The following is a 23,710-nucleotide window of genomic DNA, read 5'->3' on the forward strand; positions in this document are numbered from 1 at the left end:
CACCCACCAGCTCAGGCTGCCTAGGGTCCATCCAACCTGCCCTTGAGCACCTCCAGGGATGGGCATCCACAGCTTCTCTGGACAGAGAAACAGCTTCTCTGGAGTTGGAAATAGGAAAAAATAAAGTAAATTTAGTTCCTCAGCAGATTCATTCAGAGCTGATGGCAAATGATGAAGGTTCTTGAACAAGAACTCTATTTCTCGTGGCATCCACCTTTACATGTCATTGAATTTCCTCACCTTTGTCTAGTATTTTTTACTATCTATGCAGAAAATAGTTCATCTGTTACTCTTGTATTAAGAAGAACAGTGGTCATTATCACGGGTGTTTGGACTGGTGACTTGCTGATGACTTCACAGACACCATAAATACACAGTAACTAGTTTTTATTTTATTATCACTGTGTATATATACCTTGCTTTTAATCAGTAGATCTTGAAGTGTGCTACCAACAAAACCATCTCAAATTCAGACACTGAAAGAGAACCTTGTTTGTCAGAGGTCACCCCAGGAGTTCTTGCAGCCTCAGGAATACAGCCAAGTATCATGGAAGGCCTATAAGGAAATGGATCTTTCCATAATTCTGGTTTTGATGACTCTAGTGAATGAGACATTGAACCACACTCTTGAGTCATGATGACAGAATCATAAACAGTGATCTGTTACTGGACTCTTGACAATCTTGTGCTGCCAATGATACAGGTATCCCCCCCCTCCTCTTTTTTTTGTAGGAATTAAAATATGTATTTATAAAATTATTTTGTTAGCATACAAGGACTTAGCTTCAGGAAAGAATGATATTTGTTTCAATATGTCAGAAAGGTAGACTTGTAACTGCACTATGATACTTCACAAGATGGAAGTAAAGCATTTCAAAATTTGTAAAACAAAACCTAAAAATTGATTTTGTTTCTAGTCCAGTATACAAGAACTAATCTTGACAAATTTACATTCTGCAAGTAAAATAGTAAAATCATTTTTCATCATTTAAAGTGGTCTAATGTTACAGTGCTTTAGGTTTTGTAATTTTTATTGCAGAAAAGGGAGACAAAAATACATTACAGAAAGAAAACACAAATATTTTTCCTGAGGGGAAAAAAAAGAAGTGTAAAACAAAGCTAAAAGAAGCTGAATAAACTAAAGCAGGGCAGAAAAGAAGGCTAAAAGTTAAATTTTTGGCTTAATAAAAGTATGTAAGCTTACACAGAAGCTTTTAATATGAAAAGCTCCAAACAAAACCTGAGAGCATAGTTGTGAAACAGCTCTTGATGAAGTTATGTTCAAGGCATTTAGAACATCAAAACCATTAAACAGATCTTAAGCTACCCTCTTAAGAAATGATAGCCTTGTCAAAGTTAGATAGCTCTTCACATTCATCTATTCAATATGATTGTGAAATACTTGGACAGTAACGGGAACAGAGGACTGGAAGGACTCTTATGTAGAGAATACAGTGCAACTGTTATTAGGATTTATTTGATGTCATACATCACTGAGTTTTAGATGAGTAGTCGTTAAAGTCACAGGAAGAAGGGAGAACTTGACCACATTTGTAGTTCTCTTTGCAGCAACAGAATAGATTTCTCTTGATGCCTTAGAGTTCTGTGACATGTAGAAATATGCTAAGAGAAAAATGAAATACTTTAAACAGTTAATATCTTGTTAATGAATATTCATGATATGATATTTCTCACTGTCTCCTTTGAATTCCAAGATTTATGAAAATGTAATAAATGATAGGTAGTATAACGAATCGTGGTTTGGGAAGAAACATATGGAAAGGACTTCGTGTTGGGTCCTTGGGGTGGGTGTCTTTCTAAGTGAACATACAAAAGCACTTAAGATTATTTGGAAGAAAATTTATATGAATTATTTTTTAATTGCATGTTTTTAAAATGAAGGACAAGGTACAAGTGGTGTAAAGGAGTTTTTTAGCAAGATGTTTTGGAAGAATATTGCACAATTCCTGCCCTTCAAGGTGGAAATATTTAATCACACTTGCTGTTATGAAATATTCTGTTATTCAAGTCAAAACTGTGCATTTGAATGAATATGAATGGAATTATATTTGGCTGTGGCTAATAAAGGATTTTTGTTTTTAGTTTGATAATATCTTGAATAAAGATGCTTACTTGCTTAATACGTGAGGTCAAAAGAGTAAATTCTAAATGCCTGCAGAAACCACAAATATATTTATAAAGCTCAACATTTTAAAATTTCCCAGCTTTTTGATTTCACCTTCAGTAAAATTTTAATGGTACATTAAAAATGTTATTATTTAAGAATATTTTCTATTAAAGAGTAAACAGCAAATAGAACTAGATTTGTCACAGTTTTCTTCAGAGTTCATTCTCTGTTTTTCCAATGAGAAAAAGTGTTGGACTCTGTAAAGTTGTGCCTGGTGCTTTGAGTTTTATGTTTGCAAGGCTTCTCTTTTACAATACCGTTTCTTTTCCTACCATGCTAAAAACATCTGTCCATTCAAGGTGGCTGTAGTGCATCTACTGCCTCCTGCCATCAGTTACATGAGCAGCGTGCAACTTGTTGAAGTCTTGTCTTTGTGGTTATATGGTCATCAGAAACAAAAATAAAAACACATCCTTATGTCATAACGTTATACCTTGTAACTGGTGGATCTTGTGCAATCCTTTCAGAGGGGATTTCCCTTTCTTTCCTGTAAACTGAAATCTTTCATGTAAGCACTGTGTAGACATACTCTTTTGTAAAACTGATCTTATCAGAATTATTCAGAGGTTCCCAGTTCTCTATAGGCGTTAAGAAGTATTTACCACATGGTATTTTAACTGGAAAAAGGAGATACTTTGAAAAAGAGGTTTCGTTTTTTTATGTCTTAATTTTAATTATTATTATTATTATTTTTTAATGGGACAAAAGCTATTGTATTTCCATGAAGGCAGTAAACTGAGTAGCATATGTGGAGTTAGACAACTCCCTCCTAGGGATGTAAGGAATCCCTTGTTAGTTTATTATCCACTGTTGCAACAGTTTATAAACAGGCTGTAAGTATTTTGTAAGTTTTATTGATGTTGGAAAATGATTCATTGAAATGTCACAGAAATAGCCTTATAAAACTGCAGAAATATGTCTCATTGCTATGCCTTACTCCTCCCTTCTTGTCCACCTACCAACCTTCTGCCAGCCCACTTCGTAGATATTGTCATATCAGAAAGCACCAAAAGCCTCACCAGACTTGCAAGATGAAAATTCTAGCACTTATTGTTAGGCAATGCTAGAGCCATCACTGGTTTTGTCATTTTTGGGGCTTTGTTTTATGTTCTGTTTTTGATCTCAAATCAGATATAGATTTGAACAATTTTGTTCCACTGTAAGCAGTAAAGCTAGTTTGTGAAGCAGCTAGTTTGTCCACACCTCTTGAAAAGACACCCCCAGACCTGCTGTGAGGAATAACAAGAACTGTCAAAGGAATTCCTTTTAGTGTGTTACTACTGGCTATTGAATTCAAGTAGAACCAAACAAAAAGATTGAAAAGCTAAAATTGTACTTAGCCCATATGGTTATCAGCTGCTTTGGAACGTGTAAGTATATGGTGTCCCCTACAACACAGGGGGAGAAATATCAGCAAAATCAGCAGTTTATGGTACTCTTTTTTGGCTAGCCACTACTGAGAGGCTTTCCCAGTGCTGAGGTTCTGGAATTTCAAGTTTAATTTCAGACAGAAGGAAGAAAGGAATTTGTAGAAACTCTCCTTTTGCAGTCTCAGATATTTTTCCTTGCTTCTCTTTCCAGACTTTCCTGTCATTCTTCATCCCTGCCTCTCTGCCTGTCACTCCCACCCTTCTACTTCAACCTGACTGTTGCCATATTTTTTTTATCTTCCCATCCTAATTCTTGCCCAACTCATCCTCCTTATGCATTCCTACCACTTATCCGATCTGTTACCCAAAGCTGCCTCCCTTCTCCTTCAGAGGAGAACTTTCAGACTTTTAGTACCTCATATAAAATACCCCTTTTAGTGCCTCATGTATAGTTTAGTACCTCTTCTTTGTCATTTGATCTGCCCTTTTCTAACCTGACTTTGTTGTCAAGGTGCAAAAACCAGACCTGCTCGCAGTACTCTATGTGTGGGTGCACTGTGTTTTATACAGAGGCAGAAAGGCACCATTCCTTTTGTGACCAGCAGCTTGTTGCCTGTTTCATTGATGCTGTTTCATGATTGCTAGTGGCAAGTCCAAGGTCTCTCTTCTGGTTTGGAACCGTGAGTTCTGAGGTCAGTACCATGCGGTTGTGGTTGGGTCTATTTTTGCCTGGATTAATCATATTACACCTACCTGTGCTTAAGCTTTCCTGGTCCCTCTTTGACCACTTCTCTGAAGTTGCGATACAGTTCCTCATCACCAAGGCAGCATGTGGCCATTCAAAAGCTGAGGGAGCTGGGCTGATTCAGCCTGCAGAAGAAAAGGCATCGAGGAGATCTCATGGTGGCCTTCCAGTAGTTAAAGAGAGCATGGGGAGCAACTATTTACGTGGTCTGATAGTGATATGACGGGAGGGAGATAATTTTAAACTAAAAGAGAGTAGATTTAGAGTAGATGTAAGGAAGAAATTCTTTATGCACAGGGTGGTGAGGTGCTGGCACAGGCTGCCCAGAGAAGTTGTGGATGCCTCACTTTAGTAAAATATGAGCAAAATTATTTTTTTCCAAAGCTTTTAACATCTCTCATTTTGTGTAGGGATGTCAAGTGTCAAATCCATGATGTTAATGTGTCCCTTCCGTTGCCAAGTATCTGATACTGGGGATTCTTGAATTCATCAGTTGCAACACAGTTCTGCTAATCTTTGAAATTCTCACTGTGTGGCTTGGCCTAATTTCATCTCAGAAGACAGTTGAAACATTTGCTGGATTTGTTATCAACACAAACAAAGCCAAAGTCAGGCATCTGGTTCAGGCAATTTCTGTTTGAACCCCTAAAATTTAACAGCATTAAAACATCTGAAATTTGGAATCATTCTGCCCACAGTTTCTGTTTAAGTTTGTACTGCGGGAGAGGCTGCCTTCTGCTGGGAAGTGATGCAAAGGAGGAAAGGTACAAAATTTTGAGCACATAATTTGGGAATCAAGTAACAGAGATAGAGTGAGGTTTGGTTAATTTAGATAAAGCATCATTCTCAAAAATGGTACTGGTCTAGGGGAGGCCCAGAAATACCTGCAAAGCCATCTATTGCTTGAATTCAGAGCTTTAGAATGGCAGACCTTTAGGCTTTGTGTTTGAATTTTAGAAAAGTGGCCTTCCACAGTTCTATCAATACAAATGAATACACTTCTAATACTGCATTTAAACCCCCTCCTCGTGTACCTACAAGGTAAAAAGCACAGCCAAGCTTCCCTCTCCCTCTCCACCGCTTCGCCCACCCCAGCACGTCATTCTCCAAGGTGATTTATGACGGTATGCAGCCAAGGGAGCTCACTGGGGAGCTGCACGGAGACTGAGCCTTGTTTAAATCAAGTCTTAACTCCTGTTTGGCCTCTGCTGGCGGCTCTCCATGAACGGCAAAGCGAGATCACTCCGTGGCCTCGCTGAGCTTCGCCAGAAACAACTGGCAGGATGCAGAGAGCAGATCCTTGGAGAGAAAACCATTAAGAGCAAACAATGCTAAGTCGTGTTGGGAACCAAAATAGTTGAAAGCTAGGAAGTGCTTCAAACATTTTGAACCGTGCTTTTAGAAATATGGCAAGAATACTTAATTTCTTTGCAGTTTTCCCTTGAACTTTAGGAATGATCTTAAGCCCTCTGAGATCAGTACTTTCTTTTAATCTTCTCTTGCATTGCAAAAATAGTTTGTTAACTGTAACTGTTTCCTTTCAAAATTCTGTTTCGTTGTCAGTAACACTAGAATTTGTAACCTATTTCAGTAGATCTGGTTGTTAAACCTTACTCTTTACCTCTCTTTGTAATTGGGAACAGCCTAACTTTCTGCTTTTGAGCCATACTCTGAATTAATGCCCCAAACCTTTTTCCAGCACTACCCAAGGTTGGAACTTTTTGTGATTCCTGTTTTACTTTGGGGAAATAATGTCTCAGAGAGACTGATTATTGAATAAGACAAAAACATTCTGCAGTATGATTAGGAATGGAAGCCATTGTAGCCTGAATCACAGAGTCCACTATTCAACCAAAATCTCTTTTTGGAAGCATGAAATGTGGCTTCAGTGATTGGGTGAAATCAAAACTGCGTATGTTATGTGAATGTGGTTTTGGACATTTCCACTAGGCTTAGAGCTGTCATATCTAGCCTTTTTTTTTTTTTGTGTCTGCTTATTTTGAAAATTGAGCTATGGAAATTAATCTGATTTTTTACTTGCCCAGTTGCTGCAGTCTGCTTCTTAAAGGCTAGACAGATTTGGGTGAGTGTGAGGAGTAAAGTGTATGATATAGTTTAGTATATTTCTAGCCCCAAAATACTAAGAAGCCAGATTTATTAGGTCAGCAGCTTCTATCTTCTGGGAGAAAGATGGATATACTGAGGAAAGGTGCTTTAAAAGGTGCTTAAAATTGTTATTGGAAAAACACAGAGGCAAGCTTATTTCATTCTATCCATCTGCTTTACTGAAAAGATTTCTTGATGTCAAAAGCTACTTATGTATGCTTCATTTGAAATTTGTAGTTACATGCAGAATGTGAACGTCAAATCTGTGTTTCTCAGAAGAAACCAAGTCATAATCAGTAGAAGAGCAAAGCTGACTGTGTTAACCTTGACAAAACTTTAATGACGTGTAAGACTTCATTACATCCTCAGAGAATATTGCTATTTTCATAGAATCATAGAATCACTAAGGTTGGAAAAGACCCACAGGATCTCCCACTCCAACAACTTTATATCCTTTGTGTTTATTTTTTGCCTAAAAATAAGCATGAAGGATTTGTTTTGTACACGAGAAAATGTGGACTTCTGGGAAGTAAAGAAGGTATTTTGGTAGCAGACACTGTGTTCCTTCTGTGTAAATAATTGTATTTGTATGTGGATAAAGAGTTTTGTTAGAAAGGTTTGTTTGAAGATAGGAAAATAATGTACGGAGGGTTACCTCAGAGCATGTGGGTTACTGATGTCCTAATCTGATGGCCAGTTTAACATTTGGTTTCATTCATTGCATGAGGTAACAAGCAATGCTGCTTCTTGGAAGTGATGGTGGTTCACTGTTATGGCAAGCCTTGGCACAAACTGAGCCAGTGATTGGATGCGTGAGGAGCTGTCCCGATTTCCTAGAAACAGTGAGGCCCAAATCAGAGGAATTATATGTAATGACCACCTTGAGAATTAGGACATTTCTGTTTGCAAATTAAATGCTAAGCTGATTTTGAGATGTCTTTCTTCTATAGGTTTCCTTTTTATACATATGCTTTTCATTTTTTTATAGGCTTCCTATTTATACACTTTTCTTATCTTTTTCCTTTGTTATTCCTTGTTTTGTGGGTAATTGTCCAAATCAGAACGGTAGATTCTGGGCTGAGCCCTTCTTGTGCTTATCTTAGTGTTGTGAAACACTAAGGTAAATAAAAAATGTACGTGAAATGAGGTGGCAGAGAGACGGGTTGAGGTACAGAAGCAAATGAAAAGAGGGAAGCTAGAAATGGGAGATATAAGAACTGCAAATAGCAGTTGAAGTCATGTGAATAGTTGAGATCACTCATTGAAGAAGGTGTAATGACAAAGATATGAATCGTCTCTGACACAGAAATGTTGTATTAGCAGTGTTTTGTAAATATCATCTGTGGTTTTAAAAAAAAAAAGGTCTGAAAGGTCTATCAAACAAAGCAGCCTAAAAGGAGAAAATGATTAAAGCTTTGGAATAAATAGCTAATACATACTGAATATGTAGAATGCAGAAAAGGGAGTTACAGAAGGGAAGTAATTGAATAAATTTATCAACATAGTAAAAATGTTCGCTAGCTTGGCTGCTGAGTGTTTTCCACAGTCAGCTTCTAAGCAAGTATAGTTTAAGACAGTGAGCTTTTTTTTGTTCTTCGTTTTCTTCATTGCAATGACAACACAAAATCTGCACTTTATTTGAGATTTGATAAAAGAGAGGTGTTCCGTGGACTCTGTGAAGTCCATTTAGGATTTGAGTGGGTCAGACTGAAACCAGAGTCTTGGGAGACATTTGTGGATTTTGAAATATGTTCCTGAGAAACATCAGAAGACCGCATCATGTTGTAGAATGCCTTATGCTGAATAAGGCACCTACACGTTCTGTGCAACAAACGAAAGCACCTTTAAGGACAGGATTTACAGCACATAGCAAGCTCAAGCAGTAGGGTTATTGAAACACCTCTGTTGCCTGGAGCACTAAATGGAGGTTTAGAGGTTTATCTGCCTCAGATAGGGGTACCTTGTTTGGGGTGCAGTGGGCATGTTGTCCCTGGAGACCTTCGTTTGTTAGTTTGGGTGTGGGTCCCTGCCTTCTTCTTTAAAAAAACAGGGGTGACAGGAGGAGACCAAGCAAAAGGCAATGTTGGGGCATGCAAGCTGACTGTTGCCACTGGTACTGCTCTCAGGATATCGAGGACAGCTTTTTACATGAGACAGCGTGCCTGCACACCAGGAATAACCCAAGGGGCTAAGGGAGAAGCTCAAAACATCTCCCAGTAAAATGCCCCGCTCTTGGAGCTGAAGATTGTGCTCTGGACTTTTGGCTGTCATTTTCAACTCCAGCTGCACTGTGGTGCAGTGTCAGTCAAACACATCAGTGTCTCCTTTCATTTCCCTTAGTAGGGCTGCAAACTACCCAAGATGAATTTATTTTCTTTGTTATTGAAGGAAACAGCAGAACTACCGCTTTCTTCTCTTCCTGCCACATTTTGAAAGAAACAATGTTTTTCTCCTGTTGTTTTGAAGGAAGGAGCTTTGAACTCCAGTGGATCCTCCAAATCATCACCAATTTTTGGTAACGGCTCCAAGCTCCCAAATATGAGGGATTTGAAATGCTGTCAACAGCATGTGCTGTGTGATAACCTCAGCAAGTCAAGGTTGGTAGGAATTGCTTTGCTAGGAAGCTCCGGCATCAGAAACCTTCAGTGGCATTGCCTCTCCCAGTGCATGTGTACATGCTGAAGTAGAGACCCACGCTGCAATTTGTGCCCCCAGAAGTGACTCTCTCAGTAATTTAGCAAAGCCTTATAAATGGTACTGCATGGCAAACCAGTGTGCCGTACATCTGATTGCAACAAATAGTAATTATAGGCATGCTTGAAGCAAGACTTTCATAAAACTGAATGAAAAGTATGATTCATCTCACAGAAGACCCACCCACCCATTTAGCCATTGACACGTCTGTTTTGTTCTTTTACTTCTTCTTTTTTTAAAGTTTCAAAGGGAAATAAGATGTTTGAAATGCAAGACCTGCCTGAACATATTTCTCTTCAGTATTTAATTCAATTTGTAAAATAATTTTTTGATTATAAGGTTTCCTAATTTCTGAAATATTAATAACTTTCTGCCTTTCCACCCATCTATTTGTGTAATAATCACAAGTATTGCTCAATCTGATGTTGGCCTCTGATAAGGGAGTTTTCATCATTTCGAGTCATATTTGACCATAAGGTGCTAATATTTTTAAGTACTCTATATCAAACATTTTGACAGACGACATTAGACCTGTGCACTATCTCCAGATAGTTCATTTTCTTTTGGAAAGAAGTGTGTGATGTTGTACTGCTTCCTAAGATTTCAGTTAGAGACTCATTTTTACATTATAACTCTCAACCCACTCTGAATGTTCAAGTATCCAGTAACTAAATCTCTGTGATGCTGCACATTAGAAGAGATGCCTGTGGCTGCCTGTGCCAGACAGGTTTGCAGGATGAAAGCAGAAGTGCAGAGGGGTGGTGCTTGTGCTGCTGGTTTATACCAGTTTCAGTGTGTTAGCTGCTCAATTTCTGTACCGTTTTCAGTGTTTTAGATCAGTGTGGGCATGCTTACCTGCAGGATTCAAATTGTATCCTCCAAATAAAGTTCCCTTAGATCTTCATCAGCATTTTTGGTGTTATTTCATATTTGTAATTGCCTTTTTTGATTTTTCATGCTTGGATGTGCTTTGTCTAAGGGTTACTTAAATTCTAAACTTCGTGTGCCTGACAGACTAGACAAAATTCTTCTCAGGATGTGAGCCATGACAGCAGCTTTGGGATAACCAGATGTCTTTTGAGCACAGTCCACAAGATTGCCCTCGTGAACCTTATTTCGTCATAAGGATCATAATGTGCAATAAAATTCCCTATTTAATAAAAACAAGAGGAGAAAAAAAGTTGTAAGATGCTTAGAAATTCAGACTTACAAAACTGAAAAGAGAGGCAGATAGATATTGTAGGGTCAGTTGCTGTCATTATGCAGACAACAGAGTGCAGAATTATGTGGCAGCATGATTTGTTGTACATGGTCTGTATAGATATCCCAAATGCAGCCTGAGTTTACCAATTCCAGGTGATAGAAATCTGCAATTAGCCAAAGGTATTTTCTTGTCTCCAGAATGAACTCAGCTGTTGTGGAGACCTGATTAGCGTGTGCTGGAGACCTGTAATGAGGGAAAACTTAATTATTCAGATTCATCAGCATGCAAAGGTGTTGGATGATGCCACATAAGTCTGCTCAATCAGCATTCCAGAACATATGCAACCCGGGTGTTTAATAGTGGTCGTGGTTTGCTTTTGGCATACACTTGAAGGTTAATGCTGAGATTTTCAGTAGTGTTTTCCATTTAGTGCAGAGATCCCCTCCTCTAGACAGCTTATTGCTGGTGCTGCTCTGAGGAGCTTCATTTTATATGCTGAACAGATTATTATTAACTGTGTGTGTAGTGCCATAAAATCACTACCTCTTCGCTCTGTAAAGACGTGTTCTCTGCCCCAGAATGCTTGCAGTCGCAGAGAAGTGAGGCAAGACAATGAGAAAGCTATAAAGGAAAAGGAGGGTGTGGTGTGAAACATGAAGCAGATAAGATACAAAAAAAGAACCTGACAGATAGACTCCTGCAGCAGGAGGTTGTGAGTGTGCTTTACCCTTGGGGACCTTCAGAGAACTGCCACACCCGCTGATGCACTGTGTGATTTTATGGATAAAAATCACCCACTTCCCTTCTGCTTGGGCAGTGCTGGCCACCTCAGTGGGCATCCTCGCTTCCCACAAAGTCTCCCTTTGCTCTGTGTAGGTGCCATCCCTCCCAGGGAAGGGAGCCCTGTAAAATAAACTGGCTTTCCCTCAGCACCCCCTGTAACGACTTCTGTTGTGGAAACACCAGTAATCCCTGACCCAGTGCTAAACTAAAGCTAATAATGTATTTTTACTGATTAAAAGAAACTACTGAAATGCTCTGTAAGTACAAGCTGTGTGCACAGCTAATCTGTAGAAACAAACATGCTGCATGTACCCCATCTCTATCGCTCCACCATCTGTTAGCTTCACACATCCATTATGTTTTGTCTTTAGTGAAGTGTTTCTTGGCTTTTCTAGACAAAGCTGTTTTTAAACTTAAGCAGCTTGGCAGCTGGGCACGTAACGTTGTGGCAATAAAACCTGTGAAGAAGAAGAGTGGATGGTGCATTTGACAGAGAAGTGAGATTGTGTTCTTAATCCAAAAGAAGTGTACCCCAAACTGGCCACGGAATTGAAAACAGCATTAAAGAGGTACAGGAAGACTGAAAGCTGGAAAGAAAAAAGCAAGCTACTTTCCAACTTTTGACCAAAATCTGAGGAATAATGAACACAGCAGCTCCTCTTTTATGAAAACTCCAGCCATCAGCACTAGCCAGAATTTCCATTTCTATCCACCATGTAGCTTTCTGTCTGAGGAACACTGGGCAAAATTTTCCTTGTGTCTTATCGGTAAGATTCCCAGTGTACAACAAAGGGAATTCAAAAGTCTTCTGTGATCATAGACAGCGTTGCGGGGTCAGAGAGCTGAGGAAATGACCTTCTCCTCCTTTTGAAGAGCTCTTCCAACATCAACCTGTGCATTCTTTTACAGGAAAGTAGGCTACGGTCTTTGATGGTAAAAAACATGAATAGAAATACTAACCTACTATTCTGTCTTTGAAAAAAATAATGCCAGGTTTTAGCAAAGTGTGTTATTCTGACAGAAGCTGCTGCAGACGCCTGCTTTAGCTTTTCTTGACCCAGAGGGTGGTGAGGCACTGTAACAGGCTGCCCAAAGAGCTGTGGGAGCCCCATCCCTGGAGGCACTCAAGGCCAGGTTGGATGGGCCCTGGGCAGCCTGAGCTGGATGGTGGCAGCCCTGCCCATGGTAGGAGGTTGGAACTGGATGGTCTTTAAGATTCCTTCCAACCCAAGCCATTCTGTGATGGAATGATTTGTTTTCCATGGTTCTTCTAATTTCCTATATTCTAATGTTCTTGAGATGTCTGAGTGGTTCTTTGAGGAGAGACATGTCAGGGAAGATGGTTAGAGACTCTGCAAACCTATGAATGCTGCTGAATCCAGGGAAAATGTGGAGAATTGGATGTTCCAGAAGGAGCTTGTGGACTGCTGAAAACAGCGCATCTTAGGTGTTCCACAGGACCGGCAAGAGAGGTACTGAAGCAACCACATATACATGCAAAGTAAATAGTTTGCTCTGCCACTGCATTAGCAAGTAAACCACTTCAAACAACTCTCTCTACCTAGGGAAAATGTAGTAATAATAAGCAATAGTGTAAGTCTCCACTCCTTGCCCCAGAGGGTGTCTACTAATCCTTAAGAGCCTTTGCACTCTGCAGGCTTCCTTTTTCTACCCTCGTTTGTCATTGGAAAAGAATTTGTATGGGTCAGAGGCATAGTGCATGTAGAAGGAAAACATTATTAAAGAAAAAATGAACAGTGCTCCAATGAATCCCTTTACAAGAAGTAAACAACAAGCAGTTTATCTTCTTGAAGGGAAACAGAAGCTTGTAAAAAGAAGTTTGAAAGCCCTGCTGCTTGTGAGGTGCTGGAGGTCTATTGCACTGCTACTTCTGAGAGGAAGCTGCGTGCACTCGTGAGGGCTTTCATTTATTTCAGTTTAAAGCACTCTGGCTTGAGATCTCCCTGTAGCTAATTAAAACAGAATGCAGAGCGACATTAGTTATGCACTAGAGTGGGAGTCAGAAGATGTAAGCTCAGTTCCCAGCCCTGCTACCGACTTCCTGGGTGACCTTGGGTAAGCCTCTTGATGTAGATTTTCAAAAGACCTCTGGGCCAAATTTTCATATTGAAGTTTGATTTTCAAAGAAGCTCAATATCTAGTGATTTCCATGATGTTGATTACGGCCAGAATTTCGAGCGAGCTCGGCAACAAATATGCTGAGCTCATTTGAAAATTGAGCCCTTAATCTTTTTCTGCCTCAGTTTCCCATCTCTGAGAGTGCCGGTAAGATATTTTTCTTGTCTGTCCTGATTGTTTGGGCTGCAGCTCCGCAATGCAAGAAATTGTCTTTTCATGAATGTGTATGGTGTGTTGTACAATCTTGTTTGATCTCTGTTATGGTTTTTAGGCATTCCTGTAATGATTGTTACACCTGTGATCTGCTTCAGAAAAGAAGGAACTGCAATCAGAAGAAAGCATAATTATTCTCTTGTTTCTCAGTGAAGAGATGTACTAATTTCTTTAGTTTGCTTGGCAGAACGTTGTCTGGAGAGCTCTATTTAACATTAGCATGTATATGTTAGCTGATTTCTCTTGTCCGTGAAGGACAGATTACCTGTCAGAGGGGCAGGTTAGATTAGTTTGGCATGATTTGATCTGCAAAGAAACATATTGACAGCCTCTGACTACCTTGTTATTCTTTTGTTGCTTCTAATTGAATCATTTAATAATTCACTGAAGAATATTTTCAGGTGGAATTCCCTGAGCCTTCCTACCCCCAGGCCAAACACCGTCACCCCCTGTTGTTACTGCTGCACCAACTCTGCACATTTCCCACACCGCATGCGTGCTCTTGCAACATCTCTGAGCAATATAACATTCTCTGTTGGCAAAGGTATAGAGTGCTTCTTCACTTCATAAATACTGTTTGCTTCCCGGGACCCACTACAACCCATTCCTGAAATTCCAGATCAGCATTGTCAGTGATAATCGAGCTCCTGGTTGCAAGCCGTGTGCTGTGCAAGCCAGAGGCCAAATGTAGTAACCCAGGAATGCATGATTGCAAAGACTGTCACTTCCCAAGGAACTCTGCTTGCTGCTGAATGACTGCCCTGTCTGCATACCTGTGGGTGTCACTAACACAGTGACTCTTTCCTGCTGTGTTTGTCATATAAGGGAGGACAGCACCTCAAGCAGCTGAAAGTTTTGACGTGATCATTTCCTATGCTGACAAAATGGGCATGCGACTCACTGCTGTTTTCCGGACTGCCCTGTGCCCTCTTGCTAGTTACTTGTTGATCCAACTGCATACCTTCTGGAGTGCCCTTTTGGCACTTGAATGTTTTCCTTTATGTGAAACAGGATGCTGGAGCATCATCAGCCTTGCAGGGAGAAACCTGGCAGGACACCCCTAGAAAATCGATGGTTGTGGCAGTTCTTTGGTTAAGGTTGTGTTTGGTCATGGGAGAGCTTCCTTGTGTTTTTCATCTCTGACTAGTATCTTTTTTAAGTATGTTGCTCTATTATGGTCTGTACTAAAAATCCTTTTCATCTTCTTAATTTAATCAAAGGTTTCCTAAATCGTGTTACATGTTATACTGTTGGCATGCAAGGCATATCAAGGCAGTACTTGATCCTGAAGAGCAGCCAGCAGAGCAGAGTTCAGAACTGGGGAAATAGTGCTTCTGTCCTTACTGGCTTTCCTCTCCTTCCTGTCACCGAGCCCTATTTCCACACATTTCCACTCGCTGTAGCCAAGCTTGTAGGAAAAGAGAAATTTGAATTACTTATACAAACAGGAGTCTCTAACACTGATCTAACCTAAATTCTGGGTTGCAGGGCTGTGCTTAATTTCTGATGTAAGAGAAGCATTGAAAAAAACAGACCACGCCTTATCTTCACAGCTTTGAAATGGTGACCCCTTAGAGTGACTCTGTTTTATTCTTTTTCATTTTCTTTCCTTAGCTAGTGCGTTCATTTTGAGATACAAAATCTTGATCTTTCTTGGCATACATGCAGAGGCTGTGTGTGCTCCTGCCAGCGCTGATGTGCCAACCAAAGAGTAGCAAGGGAAGTTAATAGTTCATTAGGAGGGCAACTACGATGTCACTCCATCCTGGTAATAAATATAAGATTGAAAAGGTGAGCGTAATGTAAACTGATTTGCTAGAAAGATGAGAACTGCACAGAATACCATGTGATTTAGTTATGTGCTCATCTTTTCATTGTTGCTATGGAGTGCAAGTGACACCCGTAGCTGCTGTCCCATCAGTTCAACACCTGCTTTCCCTACTCTGTCTGCTCTGCTTAGCTGTTCTTGCTGCTGCTGCTGTACATCTCTGCTCAAGTCCTTTCTCTCTTCCATTTCATGACCCTATTAAACCTGATCTGAGAGGGAAGTGTTGATGTGGAGAGACCTTGAAGCCTTAAAAGACTTGGCCTCTTGCTTGTTCTTAGCTGAGCCCATCACAGTGTTCCCAGCACATCTGCCATAAAGCACAGCTATTTCCAGATTCTCTATTTTCTGCACCATGCAAAAATGTGGAGGTGAAGTCTGAAACGTGTGCGTTGCTATATAAATGACTCCTATAGCATGGTAATGCTTTTCTGATCATGTAGCATTAATGAAGATGCACTCTTCCAGCTACTCTCCTGGCAAATAAGAATCTGCAGAAAGAAATTTGAAATAACTATTGATCAGATTTAAAGCTAACTACTAATTGCCATCAGAAAGCACTAGGCTGCTGCAGTTATAATCCATAAATATTTATAGCTCTGCACTTTCGCATTGGATTTCTTCTACTGACTGCTGTTCAAGAAGCCTAATCTTACATCACAGGACAGGTTGTGAAAAGTAGCTGTTCAGCTGTTCCTAACTGATGATAGTGTTATGTTTAGCCCCTGTGACATTGTTTTGAAAGATTCTAATAAATTGGGATTAGCAACGTTTTTTATTTTCTTCTAGGAAACAGCTTACTGAGTATTATTGTAAAGACCTGCTCAGTGTGCACAACATGGTTTGTGCAGGATGTCTTGGTACAGCACATGCAATGTCTCTGCCTTAACCTCAATGAAAACCTCACCATATTATGGTTGAGCAATGGCAGATCTGTAAGTTCCTCTTAAGAAGTGGGTTTTATTTCCTAACTTGTTTCAATATGATGTTAATTGATGATTTTTTTCCCCTTTTCTCATGTATTTCAGCAGTGTCATATTAAAAAAATGAAATAAAATACACACACAAAAAAAACCTAAAAACAGAAATTGAGCAGGCAGCTGTACCTTCTTGTCCATCCCAGAGGTCATTTCAGCAGGGGCATTCCAGGCAGCACAAGGCTGCAGAATAATTAGAGTGCTTGCTCATGGTGATACATAAAATAGAGAAGAAATTCATTTCTTCATAATATAGCTCCAGTAAGTTATGTGAGATATATACAGTGCTTCACTGCACATTGAATTGTAATCTCTTGAAGTTATATGTTTGCAAATGAATTAAATACATTTTGAAGTGGTTAAGAGTTTTAGAAAGCATTCTGAAGGACTGAGATGCATCACTAATAACAGAATTGCAAATGTTGCTCTAAGCATTCATTAATACTCATTCTGAAATAACATATCTTGCCTAACAGTTTCTTTTGAATATCTTGACATCGGGCTTTAGGGGATAGGAAAACGAATATTCACTTTTTCTTCCTTGTGCACTCACATCTTTCTCCATGAGCCAACTGTCTGTCCTTGAAAGAGGCAGCTCTGTCTCTCCAGCTTCCATAGGGTGAAGGGGGCCACAGAGTGGGTTGTCTGACCTGCAGCCTCCCCAGTGCCCGCCAGTGAGGGGCTGCTCCTCCCCCTGCCCTCCCTTCACTCTCAGGCAGCTCTAGGGTCGGTGCCATTGTAACCCATCCCAAAATCATCAAGAGGAGGACTTGAAGAGAGAGACTGATAATCAGAATGATCATTTTGTAGGGGAATTTCTGCTCATCATTTGGGTTTCTCTGCCCAGTGGCTCCTCACTTCATTTCAGCCCCTCTGGTATGATCCAATGTTTCTGTCACAGGAACATTTTCTAGCAGTAGTAAGTTCTGTCAAGAAATCTCTGACCAGTGCAGCTTTTCAGATGTGAATGACTGCAAGAATGCACAAATGATGCAATAACAGGAGCAAAGTGATCTCCAATCATATAGATTACAAGATTGTCCCCCTCTGCTATGTGCCCTTGTGAGGGAAAGACATGGAGCTGTTGGAACGGGCCCAGAGGAGGCCATGGAGATGATAAGAGGGCTGGAGCATCTCTCCTATGAAGCTGGGCTAGTTCAGTCTGGAGAAGAGAAGGCTCCAGGGAGACCTCGTGGGAGGAAGGGAGCTTGTGAGTAGGAGGAGGATCAACTTACATGGGCAGATAGTGATGAGATAAGGGGGAACAGTCTTAAGCTAAAAATTAGGAGATTGAAGTTCAGTATTAGGAGGAAATTTTTCACTCAGAGGGAGCTGGGGCACTGGCACAGGCTGCCCAGAGAAGCTGTGGAAGCCCCATCCCTGGAGGTACTCAAGGCCAGGCTGGATGGGCCCCTGAGCATCCTGATCTGGCTGGGGGCAGCCAGCCCATGGCAGGGGGGACTGGGTAGGGGGCTGGGTGGGCATCAAGGTCCCTTCCAACCCAAGCCATTCTGTGATCCTAAGAATAGTGATGGATGAAGGTGCGGCGGACAGGTGCAGGAGACCCTCAAGGATCAGTTTCTGCTTGTGAGTTAATACGTGGGGTATATTTGTCATGGAGTTTTTTGAGAGAATTTGAATTAAATTGAATTAAATTGACAGAACAGACTGTCTAAGGCCTGCTAAGGACTTGTATGTTAATAGATGTAGCTCTAAGCTGCTGTTAATAGCTGATAGTATCCTTTCAGCACTCTTGCCCAGCCATAACAGTGCCTTTCTTGAGTCCACTGTGGAAGTGGATTAGGGTAAACAGCCAAAAGGCACTCCTTGTGCAGGATAGGAGCAGGGAATTACTGCCAAGTAGCTAATGCATTCTAAATTCACACCCTAGCTTATTTTGCAACAGCTTCCCTGTGTAGGCAAGCCCTACATGTTCATTTCATTTGATGGTTAGCATTGCATCAGTGACATTCCAGATTCTGACCACAATGTTAGTAATGGAAAGTGGTTCATCTTCTAATGTAAATTGGTTCTTTTTTTTTTTTCTTTTTTTTCTGGTTGCAGCTTTTGCAACTTTTTCTTTCATGTGTCTGGGGTGAATTTCTTCATTTTTTAAATGAGCATGATATTCTCCTTCTAATCTCTTGATATGTCAAATGATGCTCTCTAAGCACGGAAATTACCTTTTTAGAGATTCTGGATGAAGCAGTGATTGTTAAGCCTTTTATATTCCAAAGAGTAGGTGAAAACCCAAAATAATAAATATATCTGTTTCACTTATTTGTAATTTAGTAGTTTGTGTCTGTGTATTTTCTCCTATAAGATATCCCAGTGCTTCTCTAGCTATGCTCTTGTTGTGGCATCTCTAAACTTGTGCTCTGTAGTCATATGCCTGGCATACTTTCATACAGACTTAGAGTTTCCTGGTCATTTGAGGAATCTATTTATCGGTTGGGTTTATTTTCAGCAAGCCTTTGGTGTTTAACTTGCTTATTAAGTTTGCACGTCATTGTGGGTGATGATAGTTAAGATGGAAGAATATGGCCTTCTTAGATTTTCCAGAAATAGTGGCTCCTCTGAGCTTACTGATGAGCCCTCATGAAATCTTTTTAGGTAAGTTTCATCTCCCCCAGGAGCTCCTTCAGATCTAGTCCAGACTGTATGGATGAGGAAACTGCTGTTTGAAATGTCAGCCACGGACTTTGAAGTGTGGATTTCTCATGTTAGTATGCAATAACAAAGTAAGCAAGAAAGCTTCCTCTCTCTGTTTGCCTACCAAACTGTTCCAGTTGCACAATTTACAAAGATGCACTTTCTGTTCACATTTCTAGGTATGCAGCTCCCGCTGCGTGCCGTCTGAATTTCCCAAAATCTAAAGGCAAAGTTGATGTCTTACTTCTCACTCTGAGCAACACATGAGTTGAAAGTTTCACAAGACAACTCTCTGGTGTTGTTGTATTTTTCCTAGGTGGGTTTTGTAGTCACATTTTATTCATTAATGGGTTACACAGTAATTTTTATCTGACTTGAAGTGTTGTTACATCTCCTTCACTTAATTTCTGTAACCGAGTGTCCCAAAATACTTCCATCAAATCAGTCTGTCCTCATTATAAGGTTATTCTGGAAAACTGACATCAACCAGCTCTACCCTGCAGTGAAAGGATGAAATGGGAACAGTATTTCCATAAGGAATAGTGTATTTTAAAAGGAGTCTAGCTTAGGGGGACAAAATATTGTAAAATATGCATGTGCTGTGAATTTAATGGTGTTTAAAAGGAGTTTTTAGAGGATAGGTGCTTTGCACAGGATATTGTCCCTTCCTTCCCCATTCTTATTATGTTGAGGAACTAACAATTTGCTACTTCATTCATTTAATTTGCTCCTCACAGCCCAGGAAAATTGGAATGGCTTATATTCACAGGATTGTCACTTTATTTCGGATTTGCCAAGTCTGTGTCTATATAATTCTTGCACAAGGATGTAAAACAGGGTATACATAAAGGAATTGTGAGTAAATTTACAGCAAATTGCTTGGCCTGGGCAGGAACAAGTAGATTTGCAGCTGCAAGCTGGAGCAGTATGTTAAAGGCTACCTTCCTTAGATCAACACATGTATTGCAACACCAGCAAGTAATCAAATTGTAATGTACCTTAATGCAAAGCCTAGGTTGGCTTGGTTGGCAAATTAAACTATCGCTCGCCTCTAGCTAAAGCAGGCAGCCTTTGAACTTTTTGACTGCAGCTGTAGCTTGCACACCTCATTTTCCCTTCTAAAAATCAAATTAAACTATAACCTGCAGCCTCTGTGGTAAGTTTCAAGGAAAATTAAATTGTTGCTAACCTTTCTAGCAAAGATAACTGTCTCTAATCAAGCTGAAAAGTCCAGTCCCAAATTCCCCACTCCAAGTTCAGACAAATTCATTGGAGGAAAACTCCAGGGGCTATTAAGTGCAAAGTTATTACCTCTGACTCAGGAAGTCCTTGGGCACAAATAGCTAGAGGCTGGGAAATTTTATCAGGAATGCATTACTCTATGTTTCCCCTCTTCTTTCGTTCTTCCTGCAGCATTTATTGTGGATCTATCCAGGACTCCGAACACTGGGCAGCTGCTCTGGTTCTGGCTTTGAAGGCAGCTCAGGTTCTCAGCACTGGCAGGCACTATCCCGCTCTTCAGCATGGCCCTGAGTGGTCTCAGCAGTGTGGTCTTTTCCCTCCTTTTGACTTGTCCCTGGCCCCTTTAACCTTGTGCTAGCAGCAGCCCAGGTCCAATCACAGTCCCTTTTCACCCTTGGGTGTGACTTCCTTCACCTCTCTCCCTCTCAGTATTTTCTTTGTCCTGCTGGCAGGAACACTTGGCACTTGATTTACCCTCACAACATTCATGTTTTTCTTGGAGCACTCAGAGATAGGACTTTTCCCAGCCTGGATGTGCTGCTGTTATTTCTATAGAGTCAGCAGTACAATAGACCCTCTTGGGAGCCAGGACCATGTCTGGCTACTGGCTCAGCCTCACAAAGCCTCAGTCCTGCATGCTTAACATTGCTCTTTGATTCCCAGGACTAGCGTGTGACTGATGGCAGGTGAGAAGGCACAGCAGCACGAAAGGAAAGAAATCAATTAAGGTGACATTGCAATATGTGCTTTCTCGTGTCCAGGTTATGGCAGTCTTCCTCGTCTTAGAGAGGAATTGGGTAGAAGACATTGTTGGCCCTGGAAGCACTGAGCAGGCAGTGGTGTGTCTGTCACAGAAGTGGAAATGACAGCAGAGAGATGTTTGCCTCTCTTTGGTTTTAGTATGTATACTCCCCATGCTAAATATAACCCTCGATACAGCAGCTAATATCTCTGCCCTGTAGCTTTCTCATTCTTAAAAGTTGTCTTAAACATTCCCAGTCTCTCAGCAGACTCGGTAAGAAGTGAGCTAGGGCATATTAGTCACGTTTTTATCAAGAGATGAAAGTGATAGAGATATAAAGTACTACCCACTTTTAATTAAAATGGAATAAGTCAAAAACAGTTGGCAGTTGCAAAATTCATTATGGTGTGTTACCAAAAATAGATGTCTTCATGAGAATGCAGTTTTGTTACAACAGTGGGCACTAATTAGCAGTAAACATAATTGTTGAGATAGCCAGATAGAAAACGTGTTACTAACACTTGTAATAGATGTCAATTGGCTGGAACAGAAGGCTAGAAACTCTTAAGTCTTAAAATGCAATATGTTAGAGTATCAAAACAGATCTATGTAATTCTGTTACTTAAGGCAACATTTGAATTTCAGGAACAATAACTTAGTGTTTTCTGCATCTGGTGTTAATTTGCAAGGAATACCCGGTTTTAGAAAAATATAACCTGACTTAGCTGAAATATTTATGATCTGGTGTTCTGTTACTATTTCTTCTTTCCATGGAGAAGTCCTACTTTGAAACTTTTGGTAAAATTGCCTTTGACCTTCAGAAAAACAGCTTCCAGTATGAGTTTATGAGCATAGATCTGTGGTTTATAACATCCTACCATCCGGTTTGGGATGTATGTATGTCCGTTCTTTTTGTGTAATCTCTGCAGATTTTACTGGAACTGAAAAAGTTATTTTCCTCTCTCCTTCTGTAATCGCGAACACCAAGCAATAACAACTAATCTGTGGGTGTTTTATCTGACTTAGCTAATTTGCAATTGACATGTTTGAGGTATGGTTTACATAATCCCAGTCTTACATATTTATTATTAAAAATATTAGCGGCTTATGAAAAGGAAATGCTTTAATAATTCGTTTGTGCTGTGATAACCTCTTGAAAGCAGAACCCTGCTCTGGTAGACAGTTCACAGTCACTGCAAATAAAGTCCAAACAGGAAGTGTTCAGGACCAGCTTGAAGCAAGAATCCATGATGGTTCATATATCCCACCTACCAGAAATGGGTCTTGGCTTACCCAATCTCAGCCATTAACTATGAGGCTTCTATATCACCTCCAGTAAGCCAGTAAGACAGAGAAGTAAAATCACACTGTGATCTATCCCATGTAATTGGAAGGCTTGAGACATTCAGTGTAGACTCAAGCTTGGTATCTAAATATTACTGATTTAAAAAATCAGTCATCCCTTGTAATCAATCACCTGCCCTAGATCTTGCTAGCACTGCTGCGTTCTAGCTTCAATGGCTGGCACTGTGCTGTGTGCTGAGTTCCTGAGTTGACAGAAAGTACAACATACTGAAATGCATGCTTCCAGATGTTTCTAGCAGGAAAGATTGGAGCTACAGGATGTCAAAATTTGCAGATGCATGAATTTAAGGAAATTCTGAAGCTCCTGTTCTTTGTTAGTGTGAGTCATAGGAAAATAATCAGTGTGGTATTTACAGAAACCAGCCCCTGCAGAAGCTCACACCTACTGATAATCTGGCATATTCTTTAGCCTTACTAACCGAGATTTCATAAAATCATAGGATCACAGAATGGCTTGGGTTGGAAGGGACCTCAGAGCCCACACATGCCATGGGCTGGTTGCCCCATACCAGCTCAGGCTGCCAAGGGCCCATCCAACATGGCCTTGAGTGCCTGCAGGGATGGGACAACCAGAGCAGCTGTGCGAGTGCCTCACCTCCCTCTGAGTAAAGAATTTCCTCCTAACATCTAATCTAAATCTCCCCTCTTTCCTGAATGCTTGACAAACTCCTGTCATGAAATGCAGAGTGGGGCGAGTTCTGTTAAGGAGGAAGGAAGGAGAAATGTGCAGGCTGTGGGGAATGATGGTTGCAGTGTTGATGTTGAAGTATTCAGAGCAAAGCTGGGCCTCCTTGCCTGGCAGCCTGCTCTGTTTAGACTGGGTGTGAGAGACTGCATTTGCTTCCAGGGTGATGTCTTCTGTTATCATGCGGAAGGTGATGGTACTACACAGGCATGCAGGGCTGACCATAAGTTAGGAAACACCAGTCCTTAACAGATGTGGAGAGCTGAATACCAGGGATGCAAAGATCAGCTGATAGCGTGTGGTAGCAGCTGCAGCAAAGGGAGCCAGATCTGAAGCTTTGTAGAAGGCAAATCATAAGACCCTCCCTGTGCTGTTGTGTTTCTCAGTGCCCTGCTGGCAGGCAAAGCCAACACAGGGCCCTGAATGAAGTCGTCCCCTACAAACACTGTGCTCCTGCATTGCTCCCACATTTTTTATGATAAGAGTAATGTAGCACTGGAATAGGTTGCCCAGAGAGGTGATGGACAGCCTGTCCATGGAGATATTCAACATCAGGCTAGCCAGGGTTCTGAGCAACCTGCTCTAGCTGTAGGTGTCCCTGTTTGTTGCAGGAGATTTGGACTAGATGGCCTTTAAGGGTCCCTTCCAATTCAAATGATTCTGTAATTGCAAACCAGCTGATGCAGTCAAGAGAAAAACGTTCTGTTCAGCATGGCCACCTTGGGAGGATGCTCCAGGGAACTGCTGCGAAATACTGCAGGCTCATCCAAAAGATTGGAA

General features: G+C 40.7%; 1 protein-coding gene across 2 annotated transcripts in view; it reads left to right on the plus strand.

Annotated features, from left to right (window-relative positions):
* Positions 1-23,710, plus strand: part of NSMCE2 (NSE2 (MMS21) homolog, SMC5-SMC6 complex SUMO ligase) — a 125,557-nt gene that overhangs the window by 95,418 nt on the left and 6,429 nt on the right. The window lies entirely within an intron of this gene.

The sequence above is a fragment of the Meleagris gallopavo genome, chromosome 3, assembly GCF_000146605.3.
Source record: "Meleagris gallopavo isolate NT-WF06-2002-E0010 breed Aviagen turkey brand Nicholas breeding stock chromosome 3, Turkey_5.1, whole genome shotgun sequence".
Classification (NCBI taxonomy): domain Eukaryota; kingdom Metazoa; phylum Chordata; class Aves; order Galliformes; family Phasianidae; genus Meleagris; species Meleagris gallopavo.